The sequence below is a fragment of the Cetorhinus maximus genome, chromosome 29 (assembly GCF_964194155.1).
Source record: "Cetorhinus maximus chromosome 29, sCetMax3.hap1.1, whole genome shotgun sequence".
Taxonomy (NCBI): Eukaryota; Metazoa; Chordata; class Chondrichthyes; order Lamniformes; family Cetorhinidae; genus Cetorhinus; species Cetorhinus maximus.
The window spans coordinates 13499105-13524283 of NC_135907.1; the positions used below are offsets into that span (position 1 = coordinate 13499105).

General features: G+C 46.8%; 1 long non-coding RNA gene across 1 annotated transcript; it reads left to right on the forward strand.

The window, feature by feature from the left end:
* On the forward strand, positions 1-25179 carry LOC144669494 (uncharacterized). The gene is made up of 4 exons (XR_013573678.1): positions 1-120; positions 4707-4871; positions 9013-9131; positions 24087-25179. It is a non-coding gene; the product is annotated as an uncharacterized LOC144669494 (long non-coding RNA).

Sequence of the window (25179 nt, forward strand, 5' to 3'; positions counted from 1 at the left end):
AATCAGAGGCCGGCGGCTCTTGCGTTCGCCAGCCCCACGGAGGAGGCCGTGGCTGCTCTGCTGCTGGAGCATTGCCCACCCCAGGGGAGTGCCGGGAAAATGGGGCGACCCAGGATAAAGGTAGGGGGGGGGGGGGGGAGCATGGAGGTCGGTAGCAGGGGCAGTGGGGTAGCTGGGAAGGTCGAGCATGGGCCTTCCCGCCCAGAACTTACTTCCAGTGCAGGCGGGATGGCGTCAGGTGTCAGTCCCGACGCCGATCCGCCTGCCTCCTTCGACGCCTCCTGAGGGGGGCAGAAGATTCCAGCCTTTGGCCGGGATTTTCTGGCCCAGTCTTGGGCGGGACTCACCGCGGGCAAGGCGGGCACCCTAGCCAGAAGCCCGCTGACTTGTGGTGGGACCGGAAGATCTCGGCGGCTGGTGTGGAAAATCTCGCCCTCTGGTTCCTTATGTTTTGAAACCGGGAAGATGGACCAGTTTACGGCAGTGCAAGCGCGGGGACCTTGGCCACCCGGCCTGTCTCAGACCCACCCCCCACTCCCACTCACTCCCCAGGGTCACCTCCCAGATCCAATCTCCCAACTTAACTCGGCATTGGAACGGGCCTGTTTCCTTCCCTTCCCCCACCCCCCCCCCCCCGCCCATCACCCCCCCCCCCGCCCATCACCTCCCCCACCCCCACCCCCCCGCCCATCACCTCCCCCACCCCCACCCCCCCCCCGCCCATCACCTCCCCCCCGCCCATCACCTCCCCCTGCCCATCACCTCCCCCACCCCCCCCCTGCCCATCACCTCCCCCCCCCCACCCCCCCCCCCCCCGCCCATCACCTCCCCCCCCCGCCCATCACCTCCCCCCTGCCCATCACCTCCCCCCTGCCCATCACCCCCCCCGCCCATCACCCCCCCCGCCCATCACCCCCCCCCGCCCATCACCTCCCCCCCCGCCCATCACCCCCCCCGCCCATCACCCCCGCCCATCACCCCCCTCCCCCGCCCATCACCCCCCCCCCCCCCCCCCGCCCATCACCTCCCCTCTGGGGTGGTAGCAAAATGAACAGATCATCTATTTTAAAGGATGAATGTTGAAGACTTTTCCCTGACCTTCAAATAGTGATCGATCGCTATATAGGAAAAAAACAGTAAAAAAACGGAGAAATGAGAGTACTGGTCCAAACTGGTCTTGTATAGCTGAAAATGGAACACCAATTCGGACCAGTACTCTTATTTCCCAGTTTTTACTGTTTTTTTTTTCCTTCCATGTTTCCATCCAAGATGGGTAGAACCTTGGTTCAATGTTCATTCAAAGACAGCATCCTCAACACTATAGCCCTCCCTCACGGCTTCTCAGATGCCATCACACTTAAGGAAGGATGTGAGGGTCGTTGAGAGGGCGCCGAGGAGATGTACCAGAATGGTTCCGGGGATGTAGGATTTTAGTTACAAGGTTTGGGTTGGAGAAGCTGGGGTTGTTCTCCTTGGATCAAAGGAGATTGAGCGGAGATTTGACAGAGATGTACAAGATCATGGCAGCTTAGATAAGGTAGACAAAGAAAAACTGATCCCGTTAGCTGATGGTACGAGGGCTAGGGGCATTGATTTAATGTTTCGAGCAAGAGATGCAGAGGAGAATACAAGGAAGAACTTTTTTATGCAGTGAGTGGTAATGGCCTGCAACTCACTGCCAATGAGGGTGATGGAAGTGAAGACAATAAAGGTTTTCAAAAGGAAATTGGATGGGCACTTGAGGGAAATAAACCTACTGGGCTATGGAGATAGAGTTGAAGAATGGCTCTTCAGAGAGCCGGCATGGTCTTGATGGGCTGAATGGCCTCCTCTGTGCCATAATGACTCCATGAGGCTTGTGAGTCCAGAATACACAGTCAAGTCCCTAGAGTGTACCTTGAACCCATGATCTCCTGACAGATAAGCAAGAGAGTTACCAGTAGGTCAGTGCTAATACTTATATTATTTCACTAATTTTCTCAATGTGCTCTTTTAATTGTAAATAAATCCAACTGGTAGTTTTAGCCTATGAAAATCCAGCATGATATCTATAAATACACGCAATAATATTCTATTCTCCTCAATTTCACAGCTGAGATCAGACTACAAAGGTTCGCAGAACTTAACAACTTGCATTTATATAGCGACAATAACGTAGTAAAATGTCCTATGGTGCTTCACAAGGACGTGATTAGATAGAAGTTTTTTTTTGCACCTAGCCGCATAAGGAAATATTAGGACAGGCGATCAAAATGTTGGTTAAAGAAGTAGGTTTTAAAGTGTGTCTTATTGGAGGAGTGAGAAGCAGCAAGGGTTTTAGGGAGGAAATTCCAGAGCTTCGGAGCTTAGGCAGCTGAAGGCACTGCCACCAATGTTTGGTGAAAGAAATAGGGAGCGCATAAGAGATCAGAATTGGAGGAGTGCACTGACCTTGGATGGCTATGGGGCTGGAGGAGCTTACAGAGGTAGCAAGTGATAGCAACCACCGCCTGGAAGTTCCCCTCCAAGCCACTTGCCATCCTGACTTGGAAATATATCGCCGCTCCTTCACTGTCGCTGGGTCAAAATCCTGGAACTCCCTCCCTAACAGCACTGTGGGTGTACCTACACCACATGGACTGCAGCGGTTCAAGAAGGCAGCTCACCACCACCTTCTTAAGGGGCAACTAGGGATGGGCAATAAATGCTGGCCCAGCCAGCGACAACCCGTGAATGAATGATAAAAAAGTGATGAGGCCAGTGAAAGGTTTGAAAACAAGGATGAATGTTTTGAAATCTCATCGAACCTCTTCAAGGAACAGGACGCTGTTCTACAGTGGCATTGCTTTTCCTGGCCAATCAATACCGCAGATTATTATTCCCCCCTCCGGTCCCACGCTTGACTCAGCTTTGTATAGCCCAGGGGTTTTTAACGACACCCAGAGGTCGCCGGCTTAAGACAGGAACCTCGCATTAAACCATAAGTAATGGCTGCCCATTTCTACACAGGTCATTCAGCAGATGGAGGAGTCAGCTTTTGCAGAATGAATTGGCTCTCTGGGCCAGACCTATCATAGATTACGTGCCTGATGATTAATAGCTCTGTCCCCTCTGAAGTAAATTACATCCCACTAAATCCTCTCATTGTTAGCAACAACCGTTTACAGCCATCATTGAGCAGAGTGACAGGCCCATCAATCACGGCTGTCACAATAGGATCTTGCACTGGCAGATTTACCTTCCTGTTCTGAGCACAAAATTCTCACAGATGGAGAACCAGACGGAGGGGTCATTTCTCCACTGAATGTTAAAGTATTATTGCTAATTGATGGAGGATATTACATCCTTGTAAGGCTATGATTCATTTGGACAGCCTTGATTGTCCTAATAATTGGCGGAACAAAGTTTGAGTGTTTATAAACACTGGCTGAACCGCGAGATTGAACCAGCATCTTAGGCTACTTGTTACTTGTGCGTTATTGGCTGAAGATATTTCTCAGCAGGTTTGGAGGTGGGGGGATGTGTATTGGAAAGTGAGGGACTAAAAAGAATAGGAAAACACTTTAACTGCATATCCGTTGATGAACCACAGCCATTGAGCTCCTTTGACTGGTGATAACTGTAGTAGAAGGGTCTTGTACCTAAAGGGTTAACTCTGACTGAGTACAGTATACATGGTGATGTAAGAAGGCACATGAGCTGGAGCTGGGGCCGGTCCAGAGATGAGTAGCAACGTGTAATGACCTAGTATGGAGCCCTCTCCATTCCTACTGTAAATACATACATAGTTCAGCATTGTTAATAAAGACTTCCTTGCAAGTTATACAAAGCTGCTTCATGGTGTCCGAGCAGTATGCTTCAGGCATAGCAAGAATGGAATATATTATGTTACAAGCGGGAGGAACCATCGATAGCCTCACTGTATATCCAACAAGCAACAGGTCCTTTTCAGCTGAGCATCCTGCAATGGATTTAGGTTCACTGAGTTTGGATCAGAGCCTCTACAAGAGGGTGATAGCTCACAATAAAAGCATTTTGATAGTTCTCCCTAGTATTTTTTCTCATCTTCCACATACAATTAGGTTTTAATATTTCTTTACTTATGGCCAGTCTCCTGTTGATTGGCAACTTCCCTCCCTTTCAAGTCGCTGCTAATCTTCTAAGAGCTCCACAGGGGGAGAATAAAGAACTTACATGAGCACCTTTCATGACCACAGGATGTCCCAACGCGCTGCACAGTCAGTGAGGTGCTTTTGAAGTACAGACACAGTTGTCATTTTTTTCCCATTCATTCTCGGGTTGTGAATTTCGCTGGCGAGGCCAGCATTTGTTACCCATCCCTAATTTCCCTTGAGGAGGTGGTGGCTGTGTGGTGTCTTTTTAAGCCGCTGCAGCCCATGTGGTGTAGGTACACATAAAGTGCTGCAGCAGGTTGACACAACTGAGTAGGGTTGCCAACTGGTATTAAACGTGTTCCTGGAGCTTTCGTCACGTGACTTTCCCCAAACTCCAACCATTCGTCGGCCAACACGTCCATCCTTGTGAGGCACTGCCTTCCTACGCCAATTGGAAAGCAAAAAGATTCATTACCCAATTGGATGATGTTCGACTCTCAGCCGAACAGCCTTTTTCTCCCATTCTCGATGTTTTTATTTCTGGTAAAAAATGTTCAAAGAAAATGTTTTTTCTTTTAAATCTTTTTTCATGTACCGATGGTTTTTCTCCAGGGTCATGCACACAGCGGTGTCCTGGAAATTGGTCTTCAATTCCTGGAGACTCCAGGCCAATCCTGGAGGGTGGGCAATGCTGAGTGGCTTGCTTGGCCATTTCAGAGGCCTGTGAAGAAGTAACCACATTGCTGTGGGTCTGGAGTCACATGTAGGCCACACCAGGTAAGGACGGCAGATTTCCTTCCCTAAAGGACATTAGTGAACCAGATGGGTTTTTACAACAATCTAGTGCTTTCACAATCATCAATGAAACTACCATTTTATTCCAGATTTATGAACTAATTGAATTTAAATTCCTCCAGCTGCCTTGGTGGGATTTGGAACCCATGTCACCACAGCGTTGGCCCAGCAACAGTACCAATATGCTGCAATAGGAATGTAGGAACTGGAGTAGGCACAGCAAGATCCCATTGACAGTAATGGGATAATGACAAGATCATGGCCCAAATACTCTGGTGTCCGGATTATCAGAGACTGCACACGCCCTGATGCGCTGACCTCTGTGGGAATTGCCCTGGAAGTTTCAACTTCTGAGGGGCAATTCCCCTCCTCCCTGGGACCCTTTGTGAATGTCTCTGACTCTGAGTTAGAGTCAGAGCATGGGGCAGTTCTGAATTACTTAGCTGGATAGTTACCCAGGAAATTTAGACCGAAACATTCTAGTCTAACTCCTGGGTAACTATACAGCTGATCCCACCCCTCAACCCGCCTTGACTCCATTTCCTCCTGACTAACCGAATGACACCCCCGATTCCCCTTCGACCTCCCCCCCAGCCATCACCTGACACCTCGACAATGTTGTCAGGTGTTGTGTGTAGTTCGGTAGGTTTCATGAAGAGGCTCTGAGTCTTGTATAGTTTAAATGTAAGTGTTTATTAACTACTTGTAATTATATACATAAATATACATATAACATCTCAGCTAGATGTTGTCTCCATGCTTGCCACTACACCCGTCTCTGTCCAATACAAGGCTGCCCTCTAGTCTCGGGCCATGCCATTATACTGTGGATGGTACTATACCCAGTCCAAAGTTAACCCTTTCTTCTTCCAGATCTTGTCTTTATAACAACTGAAGGACTGGTAGACTCTGTTGTACTGGGTAAACCTTGCTGAATAGTGGACGGTTAGGGTATTGCTTCCCTTACCTTGGAGTGTCCCTGCTCCTCTGCTGTTTTACCAGCTGGACAGTGGGGGTTGCTCAGTACCATGGCTTGCTTTTGCCCCTTAAGATGGATCTGTGCTGTAATTAGATTTTGGATTGCATGACAGCCTGAATGGCCTTTCCAAGGGTTAAATCTTCCTTAGCTTGAAGCATGCCTGCAAGTACATCGCCTGCCATGCCAACAACAATTGTGTCCCTGATTGACTCTAAGTTCAGGCCCCCGCAGCCACAGCCTTCAGCCTTTCTGTACAGCTCATTAATGAAGGAGTCAACAGGTTCACCTGGCTGTTGGACACGTTTGTTAAACTTTGTTTTTTTCAAGGGTCTTCTTGCTGCTCAAATTAAAATATGTGTCAAATGATTTTAAAACTTCATCAAATTTTGCTGAGGATTCATTTAGTCCTTGTCTAGCTGTTATATCGTCGGCTATTGGACCTACCAAATAAAGCAGTGTGCCAACCTGTTCAACTTCTGTCTTTTTGTCCAGACCTGAAGCAGTCATGTATCTAAGGAATCTCTTTCTCCAACGTCCCCAATTTTGTGACTGGTCTGGGCCTTAGGTGAGTCCAAACTGGGCAGGTGAGGTAGGTTTTTGATCCATGTCCATTTAAAATTAAAAGCATGTACACCTTTAAATGCTGTTAGGAAATCCAAGGTCATGCTGCAGTATAACTGCAGTACACTCCTCCTCAACAATCTTTCCCATACTTTGTGGTTTCGGCGGACTCCCGCAGTAATGGCCGCCACATTTTCTGTGTCTTAAATTTTCAGCAGCGCCTCCCAGGATCGACCTTTCTGAGCCTTCACCGCCGTATCTAAGTATTTTCAGGTCCTGAAACTGTTGATTCCAAGCTTTTGCTGAGTTTTTTAATTGCCGATTATTTTTAAATTATTTTTATTTTAGATCAGCTCGAGCTCACCCATCACATGTTCAGACGCCAACTCGGGATTCGAGTTCTCCGCATTGCTTTCTAAAATGGCAATTCTAACTGCTGCTGATTTAAAAGCTTTTGAGCGTATGTTTTTTTTTTATTTCATCCCTGCCGGGTGTTCTGACTCTGCTGCACTAATTTGCATATTGAAGCTGGACTTCCACAGGAATCGGTGGAGTCTTCTGCTGCAGCATAGAGTTTTTACTTCTGCCTTCTGCTTCCAATCCTGGTTAGGAGATTTTCTCTGTCAACCTCCTTCTAGCGCCTGAGTTTCTGGTGCTCTCTGTCAGGTCAGAATCCTGCTCATTTAGTCTTCCAGGTTTTAAATTTCTTCTCCAGCTTCTGGAAGGCTCTGGGTTGTTCCGATAGCTGCCACCATGTTGTAAGATGTTGTGTGCAGTTCGGTAGGCCTCATGAACAGGTTCTGAGTCTTGTATAATTTAACAGTAAGTATTTATCAATTACTTGTAACTATATATATATATATATATATATATATATGCAGTATAAGGTCTGAGTTAGGAGCTGTCTCCATGCTTGTCTCTACACACGTCTCTATCCAGTTCAAGACTGCCCTCTCGTCTTGGGTCATGTGTTCCTTTACATTGCACTGTGGGCGGTACTGTGCGTTAACCCTTTCAATGCCAGACCTGTATACTGCAGACTACCACTGACCACACCACCGACTACCCCCCCACCCCAAACCACTCCTCGTGACCACCCAACTGCCCACCCTGATGCCCTGACTTATACCTCCAACCTGATTACTCTACCTGAGCATGCCAGCCCCCTGATCATCTGACTATCCCCAGACCTGACTAACCCCTGACCCACCTTCCACTTCAACCACCCGCCACCTCACCCACCTACCATGTCAAATATGTGCCACCCTAGGCACCTATGTCCTCATCCACCTACCATCTCACCCACCTTCCACCCTACCCACCTACCAGCTCACTCATCTATCAGCTCACCCAGCTGCCACCTCAACCACCTGCAAACCTACCCTCCTACCACCTCACCCATCTGCCACTCTATCGACATGCCATCTTACCCACCTACCACTTCACTCACATGCCACCCTACCCGCCTGCCCTCTACCCACCTATCAGCTCACCCATCTATCTGCTCACCCAGCCGCCACCTCATCCACCTGCCCCTCTACCCTCCTACCACCTCACCCATCTGCCAGTCTATCCACCTGGCACCTCACCCACCCTGCTCATCAACCCACTTACCTCACCCGCCTGCCCACTTAAGCACTCGACCCAGTCCGCCATTTACTAACATTCTCACCGGTTTTTTTTTTCTCTTGCCATACGGCAGCCGGCACCGTAAAGCGGCTGTCTTCTGTCTTCCGCTGACTCTATAGTGCCGCGACGGAGGTCTCGCGGGGATGCTGCGCTCCGCATTTCTGGTAAATCTGGGCTCAGAGTACCCGGCAAGAAATGCAGGGAAGCATCAAGGCGGGGCAGAGTTCGAGCGAAGGGGCAGCCCGAGAACAATTGCCGCTCATCGCAAGGCCTGGGCTGACCGATTACCTGATGTTGGCTGAGGGGTGGATGTCGGCCCCTGACGATGGGGGCAAACTCTCCTGCTTTTCTACAAAATAACACGTCCAACTGCGAGAGCAGGCGGGGCGTCGATTATAAATGCCTTGTCCGAAAACCAGCACCTCCGACAGGGCAGCACTCCCTCAGTCCTGCACTGGACTGTCGGCCTTGACTATCTGCGGCTCGAGCGCAAGAACCTGAAGCAACAGCTCCTGAGCGAATGGTGGCTTGGGCACACCACAAATCATAGGGGAGCTGACTAGGCTTGTTAGGAGCTGGTTACTAGATTAAAGGCGCCATACGAATGCAAGTTGTTGTTGATGACTGTTGAGAGTCACAGGAGAACAATTTCCCCTCAGCTTCAAGGAGACAGGCCAGTTCCCTTTAAGCTTTATTGGCAACAGGTCGCATATGAAATATTAAAGCTAAAACTATGCCCAGTATAAGCTTAATAAAAGGAAAACTAGCCATGAATAGAATGAGGAATAAGCAGCTAAATGAAAGATATTTACAGCCAGAATGAGTGAAACAGATGCATGCAATAAAATTGATTTGCAGCTCATTAAGGCTACTCTACCCAGCATTTTCTATGTTGAAATGCCAGAGTCCATTAAAAGTATCTGCCTGTATTTATTTATTTTTTTCTCTCTGCAGTTTGCCTCGCTTTCTCCCCTGATGTGATGACTCATGCCAAGGCTCAGGTTCACCGTCACCAAGGGCTGGCCAGAAAGAATTGGAAAAGAGAATGTTTTCAACCAGACGGCGAGCCAAAGGTACCTTACCCACCCCCCTCCCTAGAGCACTGTGCGCAGCTCCAACCTGCATGTTAACAGAAACGATTGACAAGGGTGATACCGAATCTAAGAGGTTGCAGCTATTAGGGAAAACTGAACAGGCTCAGGATTTTTTTTTCCCTTGAAAAGAGAAGACCGAGAGGTCACCTGATTGACGTCTTTAAAGTCGTGGAGGGTTGAGGCAGGTAGATGTGGGAAAGAGGTTCCCATTTGCGGGAAAGTCCAGAACGAGGAGCCCTAAATATACGAGAGTGACTAAAAACTCAGTGGGAAATTCAGGAGGAAATTCTCAGAGAGAGAGAGAGAGAGAAAGAGTGAGAGAGAGAGAGGTGAGAATGTGCAACTCAGTACCACAAGGAAGAGTGAGGGTGAATAGATGCACAGAGGTATTTAAGGAGAAGCTAGATAAACACATGGGCCAGGATTTTACAGGCCCAGTGCCAGTGTGCCTCCACAATCCACCCACCTCAATGCCTGCACCCCCCGTGGATGTGGCGAGCCATTTAAATCTCCATTCAGTTTGGTGGGACTGTAATGTCCCACTAGGGAGGGGGCTGTAAAATCCTGGCCGTGATGAAGAAAGGAATAGAAGGATACGTTGACGGGGTGAGATGACAGGATGGAAAGAGGGTCATGTGGAGCATAAACACCGGTAATGGACCAATGTTTTATTATTCATTCATGGGATGTGGGTAGCACTGGCTAAACCAGCATTTATTGATCTTGTTCAGGGGGCCATTTGGGAGTCAACCACATTGCTGTGGGTCTGGAGTCACATGTAGGCCAGACCAGGTAAAGACGGCAGATTTCCTTCCCTAAAGGGCTTTAGTGAACCAGTTGGGTTCTTTACGGCAATCGTCAGTGGATTTTGTGGTCATTATCTGAATTTTAATTCCAGATTTTTAGTGAATTCAAATTTCACCATCTGCCATGTTGGGATTTGAACCCAGGTCCCCAGATCATTACCCTGGGTGGCTGGAATACTAGCCCAGTGACAACACCACCACGCCACCATGTGCTGAATAGACTACTTCCGTGCTCTAAATTCTAAATAACCCTCTGTTACGTTTCATAGGGTGAATTTCTTTACCTTTGCCATATGGAATGGCCAATTTCCTGGATTTAAAGTTATGGATAAACAGGCAGAGATCCTGGTTGGTGGTTCACGAGCATTTTATGATTACCCCGCAATTTCCTGGGCCAGAGATACCCTTGTTCCATTTTCAAAATTATACGTTTACATAATAATGAGATAGCTTTACGTCCACAAGTTAGAGTCATAGGCCAGGATGTTCCCCTCGGCGATTTGGGGATGGGGCCTGGTCGCCGAGGGGAAAATGACGCGGGATGATGTCGGGAGGAATCCCCGATGTCATCCCGGTCCATTTAAATCTTCAGGAAGGCGGGTGGACAGCGAAATCAGCTGTCCGCCTGCCGACCTGTCAATGGCCAATTAAGGCCAGTGACAGGCTAATTAACCTTGTTAAAGACCCTGCCCGTCCAAGTTTAAGGCTGGCGGGCAGGCCAGGAGCTCCAGCGGGCTCCAGATTATTCATGAAACTTCATCCACTGGCGGGATGAGGTTTCATGTCCGTTTTGTAAAAAATTAATGAAGTTGATGTGTTCTTTATTAACATGTCCCATCTCGTGTGACATTGTCACATGAGGGGGACATGTTAAAAATTTTTTAATGTTTCTATGTTTAAAGTTTTTTCCACTGTCAGTAATCTCCCTGAGACAGGACTTTGCCTCAGGGAGAAGTGCGCATGTGCAAAAGAGCGCACTTTGACAGATGGGGAATCCCTCCCGGAACAGGAAGTGCATAGCGCTTCCCGTCGGGCAGGCCACTGGGTGGGCCTTAATTGGCCCGCCCACTTAAAATTGAGGCAGGCCCCGTTTCAGCGGTGGTGGTTGGCTGTCCGCCCGCCGCCAAGCCGGTGGGGCCCACACGCCATCCAAGGTCAAGATTCTGCCCATAGAGTCTCACTGGACAGCAGGAGGCCATTCGGCCCATTGACTCCATGTCAGCTCTCTGTAGACCAGTCCAGTCAGTGCCCCGCTGCCCCTCTATCCCTGTCTCACTGCAAGTCTATTTCCCTCCAGTGCCCATCCAGCTGAGGCAATTCTTGCTTCTCTTAAGAGACTCTGAGGCTGTGGGTAGATTTGAAATCTTTGTACGGGTGCAAATTAGAAATAAGGGATACTGCAAGTGTTGAAAACTCCTTGTTTCTTTCATTCATTCTGGGGACATAAGCATTGCTAGGAAATCTGACAGTTAGTTGCCCAGGGTGGTGGTATCTCCACAATCCATGTAGTGAAGGCACTACTGCAATGCAGTTGAGTAGAGAATTCCAGGATTTTGAACCAGTGATGATGGAACAGCCGATACCTGTCCAAGATATTTGTCCTTGCTTATCTCTCAGCCTGACCCTCATGTAGTGAGCGCGTTAGAATGCAGGCTCCTCCAGCAAGCCATTCATCTGTCCCTGGCTATCCTTCACGGTCAAATCTAATCGCTGTTCTCCCTGCATTTCAAAATGTACAGCCCCCCCAGAGCATGAAGAGCTGCCAGAAAGAATCACAGAAGGTGGCACTGTGGTACTTAATCTTACCTTATTTACCAAGCTCCCACTCAGAGACTGGTACCCCGTGTACGATAGAGGATAGGATAGCAGTGTCTGCACTGGGAGACTCTCTGAGCAGTACTATGGGAAAGGATGGCAGTGGGGAGATGGGGTGGATGAGAAAGGAGATCGCAGAAGTGGGTGCTCACATTCTAGCCCTTATGGACTTTGCTATAAAGCTTCTCTGTAGCTATTTGGTTCACTCCTAGTGTGGCCAGAGTCCATGAAATTAAAGACTTGCGTTTATATAGCACTTTTCATAACCACCGAATGTCTCAAAGTGCTTTACAGCCAACAAGGTACTTTTAAAAGCTAGTCACTGTTGTGACGTAGAATATGTGGCAGGCAATTTGTGCACAGCAAGCTCCCACAGACTGCAGATAACAACCAGATAATATGCCATCACGATGTTGATTGAGGGATAATTATTGGCCAGGATGCCAGGGATAACTCTCCTGTTCTTCTTCAAAATAGTGCCATGGGATCTTTTACAACCACGTGCAGGTGGTTGGGACCTCAGTTTAACATCCCCTCTGAAAGACAGCACCGCCGACAGTGCAGCACTCCCTGAATGTTGCACTGGATTCTCTGCTTTTTCACTCTTTCCCTGGCCGCTAATACTAATACTCCCTCAGCAGACCCTCTTTCTTAGTCCTTCCTATGTCATTGGGACCCAAGTGCACCACGGCAACTGGATCCATCCCCTCCGACTGCCAAGTTCCTCTCCACCCCTGAGGACGATGTCCTTAACTTGGAACTGAACAGGCAACACATCCTTTGGGATTTACGCTCTCAGCTACAGAGAACAGTATCTATCTCTCTAGCTATACTCTCCCCTAATATAACTAGATTCCTTTTTAAACCCCCCCCACTTGTTTGCCTTATTCGTCCTCCCTGCAGTCTTTCCTCTCGTCAACAAAGTTGCAAGAACCTCGAACCTGTTGGACAATCGCAAGGGGTGAGGCTCCTCCATTACAAAGGAGGAGGCCGTGGTAATGTTGCTGGACTAGTAATCCAGAGGCCCAGGCAAATGATCTGGGGAAATGGGTTCAAATCCTACGACAGCAGCTGGTAAACTTTAAATTCAATTAATAAATCTGGAGTTGTACAGCTAATTTCACTAATAGTGACCATGAAAATATCATCAGTGTTGTAAAAAACCCATATCTGGTTCACTTCATGCCCTTTAGGGAAGGAAATCTGCCATCGTCACCCGGTCTGGCCTACATGTGACTCCAGGCCCACCGCAGTGCAGCTGATTCTTAACCGCCCTCTGAAATGGCCTAAGAAGCCTCTGAGTTCAAGGGCAATTAGGGATGGGCAACAAATGCCAGCCTTGCCAGAGATGCCCACATCCCATGAAAGAATAAAAAAAAACTTATTCCAGATGATGCTTAACCGTGGATCACACACTGGCATCTACCAGTTCCCAGTGGGAGGAGTAAAAAGGAATCATGCTACAGCTGCAACACATTATCTGCCCTACCATCTTTATTGGGTTTAGTTTAGCTAATTAGATTTCAAGTTTAGCAACATCACTCAACTGTTGTCTGCAGTTATGCCAAGTAGTTTAACGAGTTAAGCTGTAAATTAAATGCAATACTTATATCTCCCCAGTGCTGGTTTAAACTACTGCCCACATTTATGTGGATAAAATCTTTAAAAATAATCACCCACCTGCTCCCCTAATTAAAGCCGTGAACGCTCACCAGCTTCTGGAAGCTGAAAAAAATAAATTTGAGCCCCTCCTTCCCTCTCTGCGCCGAATTCCCACCCGTAGCAAATTCCCAAGTTCCCTTGTCTCATCACGCTCTGTGCTCCCATCTCAGGGAAGGCCTTATTCTGAAGGCCCAGACAGCACAGGGAAGTCGGGTCGGGAAAGAGCTGGAGCGGGGATGGGTAAAGGAGTGGCTTAACGATGGGAAGCCTTCTACTCCTGACTCCCTCGCCACTGAGGCCTCAATCATGCACAGGAAACATGTCAATCAAGGTCAGGAAATTTGTCATCCCTACCTCCGCGCCCTGTAGCTACGCAAAAAAATAAATAAAAGGTGTAGCTAATGGTAGGGTCATGTTGGGTAACAGGACCCTACTGCAGAGGCTTCAGCGTGTAACCCAGGCCGACGCCTCGAGTGCAGCACTGAGGGAGTGCCACATTGCCAGAGGTACCATCTTGCTGATGAGATGTTAAGCTGAGGCCCTGCCGGCCTTCTCAAGTGCATGTAAAGGATACCATGGCACCAGTTCAAAGTGGATCAGCAGAGTTCACCCCAGTCCTCTGGCAGACATTTTATCACTTAACATCACTAAAAAACAGACCATCTGATGAAGAGTCATACGGACTCGAAACGCCAACTGTATTCCTCTCCTGTCAGGCCTGCCGAGTTTTTCCAGGTATTTTTGTTTTTATTTCAGATTATCCGGCCACGTTTACATCACTGTGAGAGCTTGATTTGTGCAAATTGTTTCCCCGTGTTTCCTACATTGCAACAATGATCACACTTCAAAAGTAATTCATTAGGCTGTAAGGTGTTTGGTGGCAATCGCGTGGTTGTGAAAGGCACTAAATAAATGCGAATTGTTCTTCATCTAGATGCCTAGTCTACTCCTCATAGCCTAGACTCATCACTGGGAAGAAAAATGTTATTATTCAAACATATGAATTGAGCAACGCAAATACCACAACAAAGCAGGGATTTAGTGCTAAAAATTTGAATAATCAGCTAATTGGAATTAAGTAACTTTGAATTAAGAGCAGAGCGCATGCTATAGCTCAGTAGGTATTGTTCACATAGCATTATCTCATCTGTCCATGAGAAAAGCTAATAAACACTTGTCACAATGGTTGACTGCATCTGTGTACAACTCTAATTATTGCCCTTTTTTCTGATGTGCTTTAAGCTCCTAATCTAATTGAGAATCAGCGCAGGAGAAACATTCACCCGGCTGTACTGTAGATTTTACATTGAGGCGATGAGATTGTCACACAAGCCAAAACTCGTTTCATTCTCGAGGGGAAAATGAAAGGGTGGAGATCTACTTGGCTACATCGCCACCTCTTGGAGCTAACCTCGGTCAGATCACAGCCGGAGTACCATTCTCCGGAGGACCACACTGTGTACCATTCTGGTCACCACGTTATAGTAATACCTATGGACAAGTTTAGAGGCACTGGAGAGGGCACAAGAAAGATTTACAAGGGTGCTAGCAAAAATGTGTGGTTAAGACTTAGGGGTGATCTGATGCAGGTCTTTAGAATTATGAAAGGTTTCGAAAGAATGCTTCCCCTTGTGTGGGAGAGCAGGAGCAGTTCCACGACTGCTACCATCTAGAAGGACAAGGGTGGCAGACACATGGGAACACCACCACCTGCAAGTTCCCCTCCAAGACACTGACCATCCTGACTTGGAAATATATCGCCGTTTCTTCACTGTCGCTGGATCAAGACCCTTCCTAACAGCACTGTGGGTGTACCTACACCACATGGACTGCAGCAGTACATGAAGGCATCTCACCACCACCTTCTAAAGGGCAACTAGGGATGGGCAATAAATGCTGGCCTAGCCAGCGAAGCCCACATCCTGTGAATGAATAAAAACAAGTCATTGAAAGTGTCAGGACAGGATGAGACCACAGTTAACAAAGCATACAGTACCCTCGGCTTTCTTAATACAGGCATAGAGTACAAGAGCAAGGAGGTTAAGTTGGACTTGTAAAAGACACTACTTTGGTCTCAGCTTGAGTATTGCGTCCAGTTCTGGACACTGCATTTTAGGAAAGATGTGAAGACACTAGAGAGGGCGCAGAAAAGATTCACGAGAATGACTCCAGGGATGGGGAACTTCAGTTATGAAGGCGGATTGGAGAAGTTGGGACTGTTTTCCTTGGAGAAGAGAAGACTGAGAGGAAAGTTGATAGAGGTATTCCAAATCTAGAGGGGTCCAGACAGAGTAGGTAGGGAGAAAATGTTGCGCATGAAAGGATCGAGAACAAGAGGGGCACAGATTTAAAATAATTGGCAAAAGAAGCAAAAGCGATATGAGAAAAAGCTTTTTCATACAGCGAGTGGCGAAGGTGTGGAATGCACTGCCTGAGGGTGTAGTGGAGGCAGGTTCACTCGAAACATCCAAAATAAAATTGGACAGTTATCTGGAAAGGAAGAATTTGCAGGGTTATGGTGACAAGGTGGGTAATGGCACTAGGTGAAGCTGCTCATTTGGAGAGCCGGTGCAGACCCGATGGGCCAAATGGCCTCCTTCTGAGGCTGTAACAATCCTGTGTTTCTGTGAAATCAAACAGGAAATTCAGAAGAACCTTCTTTGCCCTGAGGGTGCTGAGAATGTGAAACTCGCTAATACAGGGAACAGATAAAGCAATTGGCAGAGATGCATTCAAGGGGAGGCTCGATAAGCATATGAGTGAGAAGGGAATAGAGGGTCCCGATGATAGATAAGGAAAGACTGGAGGAGGCTCAAGTGGAGCATAAACATCAGAATGGACTGCACGGCTGAGTGGCCTGTTTCTGTGCTGTATGTTCTATGTATGTAATCCCATGGCAAAGCTCACAATGATTTGGAAGGATTATACTGGTTGGAACCAAATGTGTTGGAAGTTCAAAGAGTAAGTCTCAGGGACACTCAGCTCAGGGAAACCTCCCAAAAGAGAGAGCTGATCTATTGGTGGGTGGTTGCTTGATGTGTTGCCGTCGGTGATTGGTTGAAGCGACATCTGCGTCTGGTTGTGCTGTTTGATTGGTCGAAAGGACCTTGCTGTAACAGCTCACACATTTGCGCAAACATTCAACGACACTCCCACAGCATTGAGAGGCATAGGTTAGTTCAAGAGTTCTCAGAACAATTAATAAGCAGAAATTCTACGTCCCCTTTAATAAAAAGAATCTCTAATTCTCTAAGAAACACTAATTGTCTTGCTTCATGAGCTGGATGTGGCATTTACAGGTATGCAACGTATTGCAGCGGCTGATGCTAATTGAAGCAACAACATCATCTTGTTAATGTGTTCAGCACAATAATTATTATCAATATTGCTGCCTCAGCAGAAAGGAAAGTCAAATGTGCCGATGTCTTCAGTTTTTCACAGAATAACACAGAATTTTTAACTTCATCACATGGGCCCTGATTACACAAGCAGTTTAAATAATTCATGAGGATTTCAATAACAAAACTGGAGGTCAGTTAAACCAGTGATGAGTTTCTTTGAAAAGTTACGCGTTCGGACTTTGTTTCGATGCGAACGCCTTCAGTGAGGGAGGGAGATGGCAGTGATAGGTCGTGGCCTCTGACAGTGCTTCGGTCTACTTCACTCCCTGCACCCTGACTATCCACAGGAAGAGCAGGAGACCGTTCTTGAACCTTGAGTCTGTTTATTTGTTTAGATCAGTATCTGAACTCCATTTACCCGCCTTGGTCCCATAACCCTTAATGCCCCGACCAAACAAAAATCTTATCGATCGTTAGTCTTAGGATTTACCATTGACCGCAGGTCTCAGCTGCCTTTACGGAGAGGAGAGAGGTCCAGACTTCCATTTGGTAGTCTTCTATTGGTGATCAACCCAAGGGGCCATCAGGAGAGGGGTGAAGGTAAGACCTGAGGCAGTAACAGAAGGTTGGTGGGAGCAGAGAATCCATGAATGACCACCTATCCCTTCCCTCAAACCTCAAAGACTCACCTTTTTAGGCCTAAATCTCAAAAGCCTCCAATCAATGTGGCTCTTCAGCCCTCTTTAAATGGCCTCTTCCTTTTCAGGTGCTAATGTGGCTCCACTTCCCTGCTGAGGCCTACCCTGCATACTAAATGACCCCTGACCCTGAAGATGAAGTGGGACTGGGGCAGTAAAAGGATGTCCTATTGTAACCGGCATGGATTAGGGAAAGCAGTTTTTGCCTCGACATGGTTATCCCTCACTTTGATGAGCGCAAAAGGTCGCCCAAAACTAAAAAGCTAGGATAAACGCTTCAACTGGATAAAAACCTAACATCAGAAGCTCTCTGGATTAGTTGGTGCTGGGGGGGGCGCTCAAAACAATGTCCAGTTAAAATGCTGAAACAGATCTGATAAAGGTCTGGAATCCAGAGAACGGCTCTTTGCAGAGTTTGATACATCGGAGAGAAATAGGAAGTGCCTGAACATGAACGTCCCTACAGACCTCAATCTGCAGTGTGAGGGACCTCTGAAAACCAATTTCAGCCCATTATTGAAAGAGACTGAGGAGGTGCACAGATTATTAACGTGTCTTGTCGTCTACCGTTTAAAGCGTTGTATTTCACAAGCTTCAGAAATGAAGGTCTCCTGCCTCCACTCTTCTTCAACCGCTCATCATGTTTCCTTCCATATAGTCTTGCAGTAGAAAAGGAAGCCATTCTGCCCATCGTGTCTGTGCCAGCTCCTTGAAAGAACTATTCAATAACTCCTCTTTCCCCTTGGCCCTGTATAGATTTCCGTTTTAGATACCTACCTTTGTAAGTTGCGATTGAATCTGTTCCAGATCAGAACAACTCACTGGGTGGGATTGTCCGGTCCCACCGAGAGTCAATGAACCTTTGGCTGACCCGTCACATCCCCTGTGGCAGGTCTCACCATAGCGCGGCTGGAAAATCTCAGCCATTATGTTAAAAAAAAAACACTCTCATCTCCCCCACAGCCCCTTCTAATGGTCTCCCTTCTCCCTGTATCCAGCCTATTTTCAAATCAAGACTCACTGCCCCATCTCCCCACTCTTTTTTCCCAGCAGCTCAAATCTATCCATCCCTCATGTCTTGTTTCTTTTTTTAATGATGCACACAGGCCATCGACATGGTGGCTGAGGTAACTTTACTGATAACACATTTTCCTAACATGAACCCATACCTGCAGTATCTGAACTCTGTCAAGGCTCCCACATGTGCTATCTGACCTTCAACCTCCAGGTAAAGTGACCCCTTATATAGTACAGAGTACCGTATAATATCTAATACTGGGGTCCACAACCGCAATCAACTATTATCATGACACCTCTCTCTGTGCATCATTCCTTCAATCCAGAGCACTTTCAAAGGCAAGCTTTTGAACAACTCAAGCTTTAACTTTAAACTTTATCTTTAAAACCCAAGCGTTTGCCTCATCTTCAAATCTTTTCAAACTTGGGCTGGGATTTTCCGGCCCTGACTGTGGCCAGGAATTTCTAGTGCCGCTGAAAGTCAATGGACTTTTGGCTGGCTCTCCAAAGTTTCCCTTCCCGCCTGTGACGATTCCTACCGGAAAATAGCATTGGTGTTCCACCCTATAGGACTTGGGCCTTCTTGTTTCGATCGTCAAGGGGGTCAAAGGTTACGGGAGAGCGGACAGGACAGTGGAGTTGAGGCCACGATCAGCTCAGCCAGGATCTAATCGAATGGCAGAGCAGGCTTGAGGGGCTGAATGGCCTACTCCTGCTCCTAATTCTAGTGTTCTGGTGCTCAGCTGAGGTGATCAATTTATCAACATGAGGATACCTTTCCTTACAGCTTTGCATCAGGACTGGGGGATATGGAATCATTGGCCGAAGCATGTAATAGTTGAGGGATAGTGGGGGCTAATGGGAGGTTGGTGGGGGGAGGGTGGTGAAGTGATAGAGTGAAGAGGTTGTACATTGTGATACTGAAGCCTCCAAAACCAGGTATTCATGGCTCACTCATGGAAGCCAACCCGCTTTCGTAAACAGGTATTGATACCTGTATAAGGTGCTGAGGAGATGGCAGGTGGTCCTGGGCAATACTTATCACGTAATCAATAATGTAAAATCACATAATCTGCTCATTATTGCATGGCTGTTGTTGCTTACTGTGCATAAATTGCCAGGTTTCCTACATCACAACAGCAAGGACACTTAAAAAAGTACTTCATTGGCTGTAAAACACATTGAGACCTCCGGAAGGTGCCATATCTCCTCAATTATCCCTAGCCCTTGGTGGAATAACTGCTATTTTACTGGGATTTATGATAATATTTCTATTCAAACTGCAGACAGAAGAATGCACACAAACACGTTAAGTGCTGACCACCTGTAGACTCATAGGCTCATAGACATTTACAACACAGAAGGAGGCCATTCGGCCCATTGTGTCTGCACCGGTCAACAAAGATCAGACTACACTAATTCCATTTTCCAGCACTTGGCCCATAGCCCTGGAGACTATGGCAACGCAAGTGAATATCTAAATACTTCTTAAATGTTACAAGAGCTTCTGACTCATCCACCCTTTCAGGCAGGAAGTTCCAGACTCCCACCATCCTCTGGGTGAAGAAATTTCTCCTCAACCCCCCTCTTAGCCTTTTACCTCTTACCTTAAATTTGCACCACCTGGTTATTGACCCCTCTACTAATGAAATAGTGCCTTCCTATCCACCATTTCTATGCCTCTCATAATCTTATACACCCCTATCAGGTCCCCTCTCAACCTTCGCTGCTCCAAGGGAAACAACCCCAGCCTATCCAATCTTTCCTCATAGCTCAGACCCTCCAGCCCAGGCAGCATCCTGGTAAATCTCCTCTGCACCCTCTCCAGTGCAATCACATCCTTCCTATAATGTGGTGATCAGAACTGCACACAGTACTCCAGTTGTAGCCTAATCAGTGTTTTATACAGTTCCAGCATAACCTCCCTGCTCTTGTATTCTATGCCTTGGCTAATAAATGCAAGTACCCCATATGCCTTCTTAACCACCTTATCTACCTGCCCTGCTACCTTCAGGGATCTGTGGATATGCACACCAAGGTCCTGCTGATCTTCAGTACTTTCCAGGGTCCTACCATTCATAGTGTAATCCCTTGCCTTGTTAGCCCTCCCCAAGTGCGTGACCTCACACTTTTCCAGGTTGAATCCCATTTACCACTGCTCTGCCCACCTGACCAGTCCATTGATATCCTCCTGCAGTTTACGGCTATCCTCCTCACTATTTACCACCCTACCAATTTTCATGTTATCTGCTAACTTCTCAATCATTTAAGTCCAAATCATTTACATACACCACAAACAGCAAGGGCCCCAGCACCGAGCCCTGCGGAACCCCACTGGAAACAGACTTCCAGTCACAGAAACATCCCTCTACCATCACCCTCTGCTTCCTGCCTCTCAGCCAATTTTGGATCCAATGTGCCACTTTGCCTTAGATCCCATGGGCTCTTACTTTCTTGACCAGTCTTCCATTAGGGACCTTATCAAAAGCCTTGCTAAAGTCCATGTAGACCTCATCAAATGCGTTACCTTCATCAACACTCCTGGTTACCTCCTCAAAAAATTCAATCAAATTTGTCAAACACGACCTTCCCTTAACAAATCCATGCTGACTATCCATGATTAATCCATGTCTCTCCATGTACAGATATATTCTGTCCCTCAGAATTCTTTCTAGTAACTTTCCCACCACTGAGATTAGACTGACTGGCCTGTAATTTCCTGGTCTATCTCTTCCTCCCCTTTTTAATAATGGGACAACGTTAGCAATCCTCCAAACCTCTGGCACCTCACCTGTGGCCAGAGAGGATTTGAAAATTACTGCCAGGGCCCCTGATATCTCTTCCCTTGCCTCCCTCAACAGCCTGGGATACATCTCATTTGGGCCTGCAGATTTACCCACCTTTAATGCCACTAAACTGGCTAGTACCTTCACTCTCGTTAATTTTCTCTATTATTCCACAGTCTTTCACCCTGATGTCTATACCCATGTCATCCTTTTCCATTGTGAAGACTGACGCAAAGTATTCATTGAGGACTGCACCCATGTCTTCCGGGTCCACACACAGATTACCTTTATGGTCCATAATTGGCCCTACTCTTTCTCTAGTTATTCTCTTGCTCTTTATATATTTCCTTCTTGAATGCCTCCCACTGCTCTGACACAGTTTTAACTGTAAGTAGCAGCTCCTAGTCCACTTGGGCCAAATCGTATCTCATCTTAGTAAAATTAGCCTTTCCCCACTTTAGAACTTTTACTCCCGGCCCAACCATATCTTTTCCATAACTATCCTGAACCTAACTGAGTTATGGTCACTATCTCCAAAATGCTCCCCTACTGACGTGCCTTCCACCTGCCCAGGCTCATTTCCGAATATTAGGTCCAGAACTGCCCCCTCCCTTGTTAGGCTTTCTACGTACTGGCTAAAAAAGTTCTCTTGGATGCAACTTAAGAATTTTGCTCCCTCCCTACCTTGCACACTAAAACTAGCCCAGTTAATATTTGGGTAGTTAAAATCCCCCACTATTACTGCCTTATTATTCTTACACTTCTCTGAAATTTGATTACATATTTGATCTTCTATCTCTCCCTGACTATTTGGGGGCCTATAGTACACACCCGACAGCATGTTTGCCCCCTTTGTGTTTTTTACTTCTACCCATATCGCCTCATTATATGATCCTTCCAAGATATCTTCCCTCCTCACTGCTATAATTGATTCCTTGATCAATATTGCAACACACACCCTCTTCTAACCCCTCTCTATCAAAGTGATTGAGTGGCAAGTGGGGGTTAACAGGTCCCCTGTTCCTCCCAGCTCCTTCTTGAGGTAAGTATTTATATATAAAAAAAAAACTTTACATTTTCCTCATTGCTTCCAGAGGCCCCTTTAAAGACCTGCTGCTTCGGCTACGTGTGCACCTGGCTTTCCTGAATGCATTCAAGGCAGTTTAATTTTCCAAATAGGCATTAATCCTCCTGGTTACCTGTGCACCAGGCCCTGAGTGTCTCTTTTCCTGCGTTTACCAAGATGGCAGCCGGTGCGTAATGAGCGTGCTCGCCCTGTCGCCATATTGGAGATTTAGGTGCCCCTTTTGTGCCCGATAAACGAAAACCCTTAAAGCACAAAGGCCTACACATTTCAGATCATGCAGGATATCTGAACTATAACGATGGAAAATGACAGGCATAATAAAATATCTATGTAGCAGGCAATTCCTTTGAAAAAACTGAAATTAGTCCTTTTGAGCGAGGGGAAGATTAAGTCAACTGGGTTAATTTGATCAAACTGTTAAATTGAAATAAAAAAAAGAAAACATAATAATTACCAGGGTGGGGTCTTTAGATGTTAATGGATGCCTGTAGGGGGAAGACAGATCAATTGGGGATTATTTCTCTCTCTCTCTCAGTCTTGCTGGAATGCAGTGACATTCAAGCTGAATTCCATTTCCTTTCAGAAGCAGCCAACTCATTATAACACTGCAGGGAAACACCCTCTGCTGCTCTCGCCTTCCGTTCATACCCACATCCTAATGAGTCCATGTCCTAATGAAGGACTGTGAAGAAGCGATCCTCTTCTCACACAAAATGTCAAGCGATATTGTTGCCGTTAAAGGGAGGATTGGAGATGAGGGTGGCTTTGGACAGATGCTCAGCTGCCCCTGATTAATCAAGCTTAATCTACCAGGAGTTTGGGGACTGATGATTGGATTCTCACATTGTAAATATGCAGGGCTGAATGTCAAAACCACTTATCCACTCAAAGCTGATAGGTCACAAATCAAATGAAAATGCTAAACCAGTGACAGATTGTGGTGAGACTGGTTGCTATATTATGGTGCCAGGCATGGCTCAGTGAGTAGGCCTCTTGCCTTTGAGTCAAAAGCCAACAGCTGCCTTGGCCCTAAGTTCTGAAATTCCCTCCATAAGGCTCTCTGCCTCTTTACCCCTCTCTTTCCACTTGTACGCTCATTAATGCCTACCTCTTTGATCAAGCTTTTGGTCATCAGTCATCATAACTCTTTATGTGGCTCGGTGTCAAACCTTTTTGCAATAATGCTCCTGTGAAACACTTTGGGATTTTTCAGTGCATTAAAGCTGGATGTTAATTCCATCAGCATACAAGCATTGCAAAGCCAATGACAGCCACGCTGGGTTGGCCATGTTCAGTGGATGGATGACAGCCATATACCCAATGATCTTCTATACGGAGAACTGATCACTGGGTCAAGACTTCCTGGGCATCCATACTTCCGGGACATGAAGGTGGTGGACATTGACTCTGGCAACTGGTAAAAAGTCGCTGATGGTTGTGACCACTGGAGGCTGTTTTTTTAAAATTTATTCATTCAGGGGATGTGGGCGTCACTGGCTAGGCCAGCATTTGTTTCCCATCCCTAATTGCCCTTGTTCAGAGGGCATTTAAGAGTCAACCACATTGCTGTGGGTCTGGAGTCACATGTAGGCCAGACCAGGTAAGGATGGCAGATTTCCTTCCCCTAAAGGACATGAGTGAACCAGATGGGTTTTTACGATAATTGGCAATGGTTTCATGGTCATCATCAGACTTTTAATTCCAGATTTTTATTGAATTCAGGATTCACCATCTGCCGTGGTGGGATTCGAACCCAGGTCCCCAGAGCATTAGCCTCCTGTCTCTGGAATGCTAGTCCAGTGAGCAGAAACGGAAAGCTCAGCTGGCCAAGAAGAGGACCCAGAGGGAACAGAGGCCAGTGAACCATGCACCTTCTCAGCCCGCTACCTTCCTCTGCAGCAAATGCCACAGAGGCTGCCCTGCCGGGCTCCCGAGCCCCACCAGGTAACACAGAGTTGACCATCACACCATCATCTTGCGAGACGAAGGCCGCCACACAAAGATGCAATATTAAATTAAGCTCTTGTCATTTCTGAGAGTTCAAGCCCCATGAAGTAGGGTGGCCGAGTTGCACTATTAGTGATTGAGTTGATCTGCAGACACTTCTTGGGTGGAAATGTTAAGTTTATTTACAATATACTCAGCAGCAACTACACCTGTGCTTTCAACTCCAACTCTATCTCCACACTGACTGCTGAGGTAGCCCGTGCTACTCTCCTATTGGTTACTACAGATCACGTGATCTTCCTTAAGACATATTATTCTTTAAGTTACATTATACACTGAATAAAAGCATAATTACTTCACCCCACTTTGTAGATTTGAGCACCGCAATCTAGGCTGAAACTGCATTGAACCATCAGCGGGAGCTCCATAAAGAGGGTTTTCTAAAAAGAGTAATATTTTTATAAAACAAACACATTGCTAAAGGACATCTCCAAAATTGTAACATGCCCACAAGCAGCCAAAATGGCGACAGGCTGCCCGTGTCTTTCGGGGATGTCCTGATCTCTATTAAATGATGGTGTCGATGACACACTCTGATTAGATAAACCACCAGTCCCATTCTCCCATCACACTTGTACTTGCTGACCGATGTTGTCCCCTGGTTTTCCAGCACATTGATGTAAAGCGTGAGTATATGAGTGCGCATGTGTGTGTGAGAGTTTGTGTGTGTGTGTGCAATGTGATGATTTTACAATGTTCAGCACCATTGGCGAATCATCAGATACTGAAGCAGTCCAATATCCAGACTTGGGCTGACAAGTGGCAAGTTACATTCACGCTGCACAAATGCCAGGCAATTACCATCTCC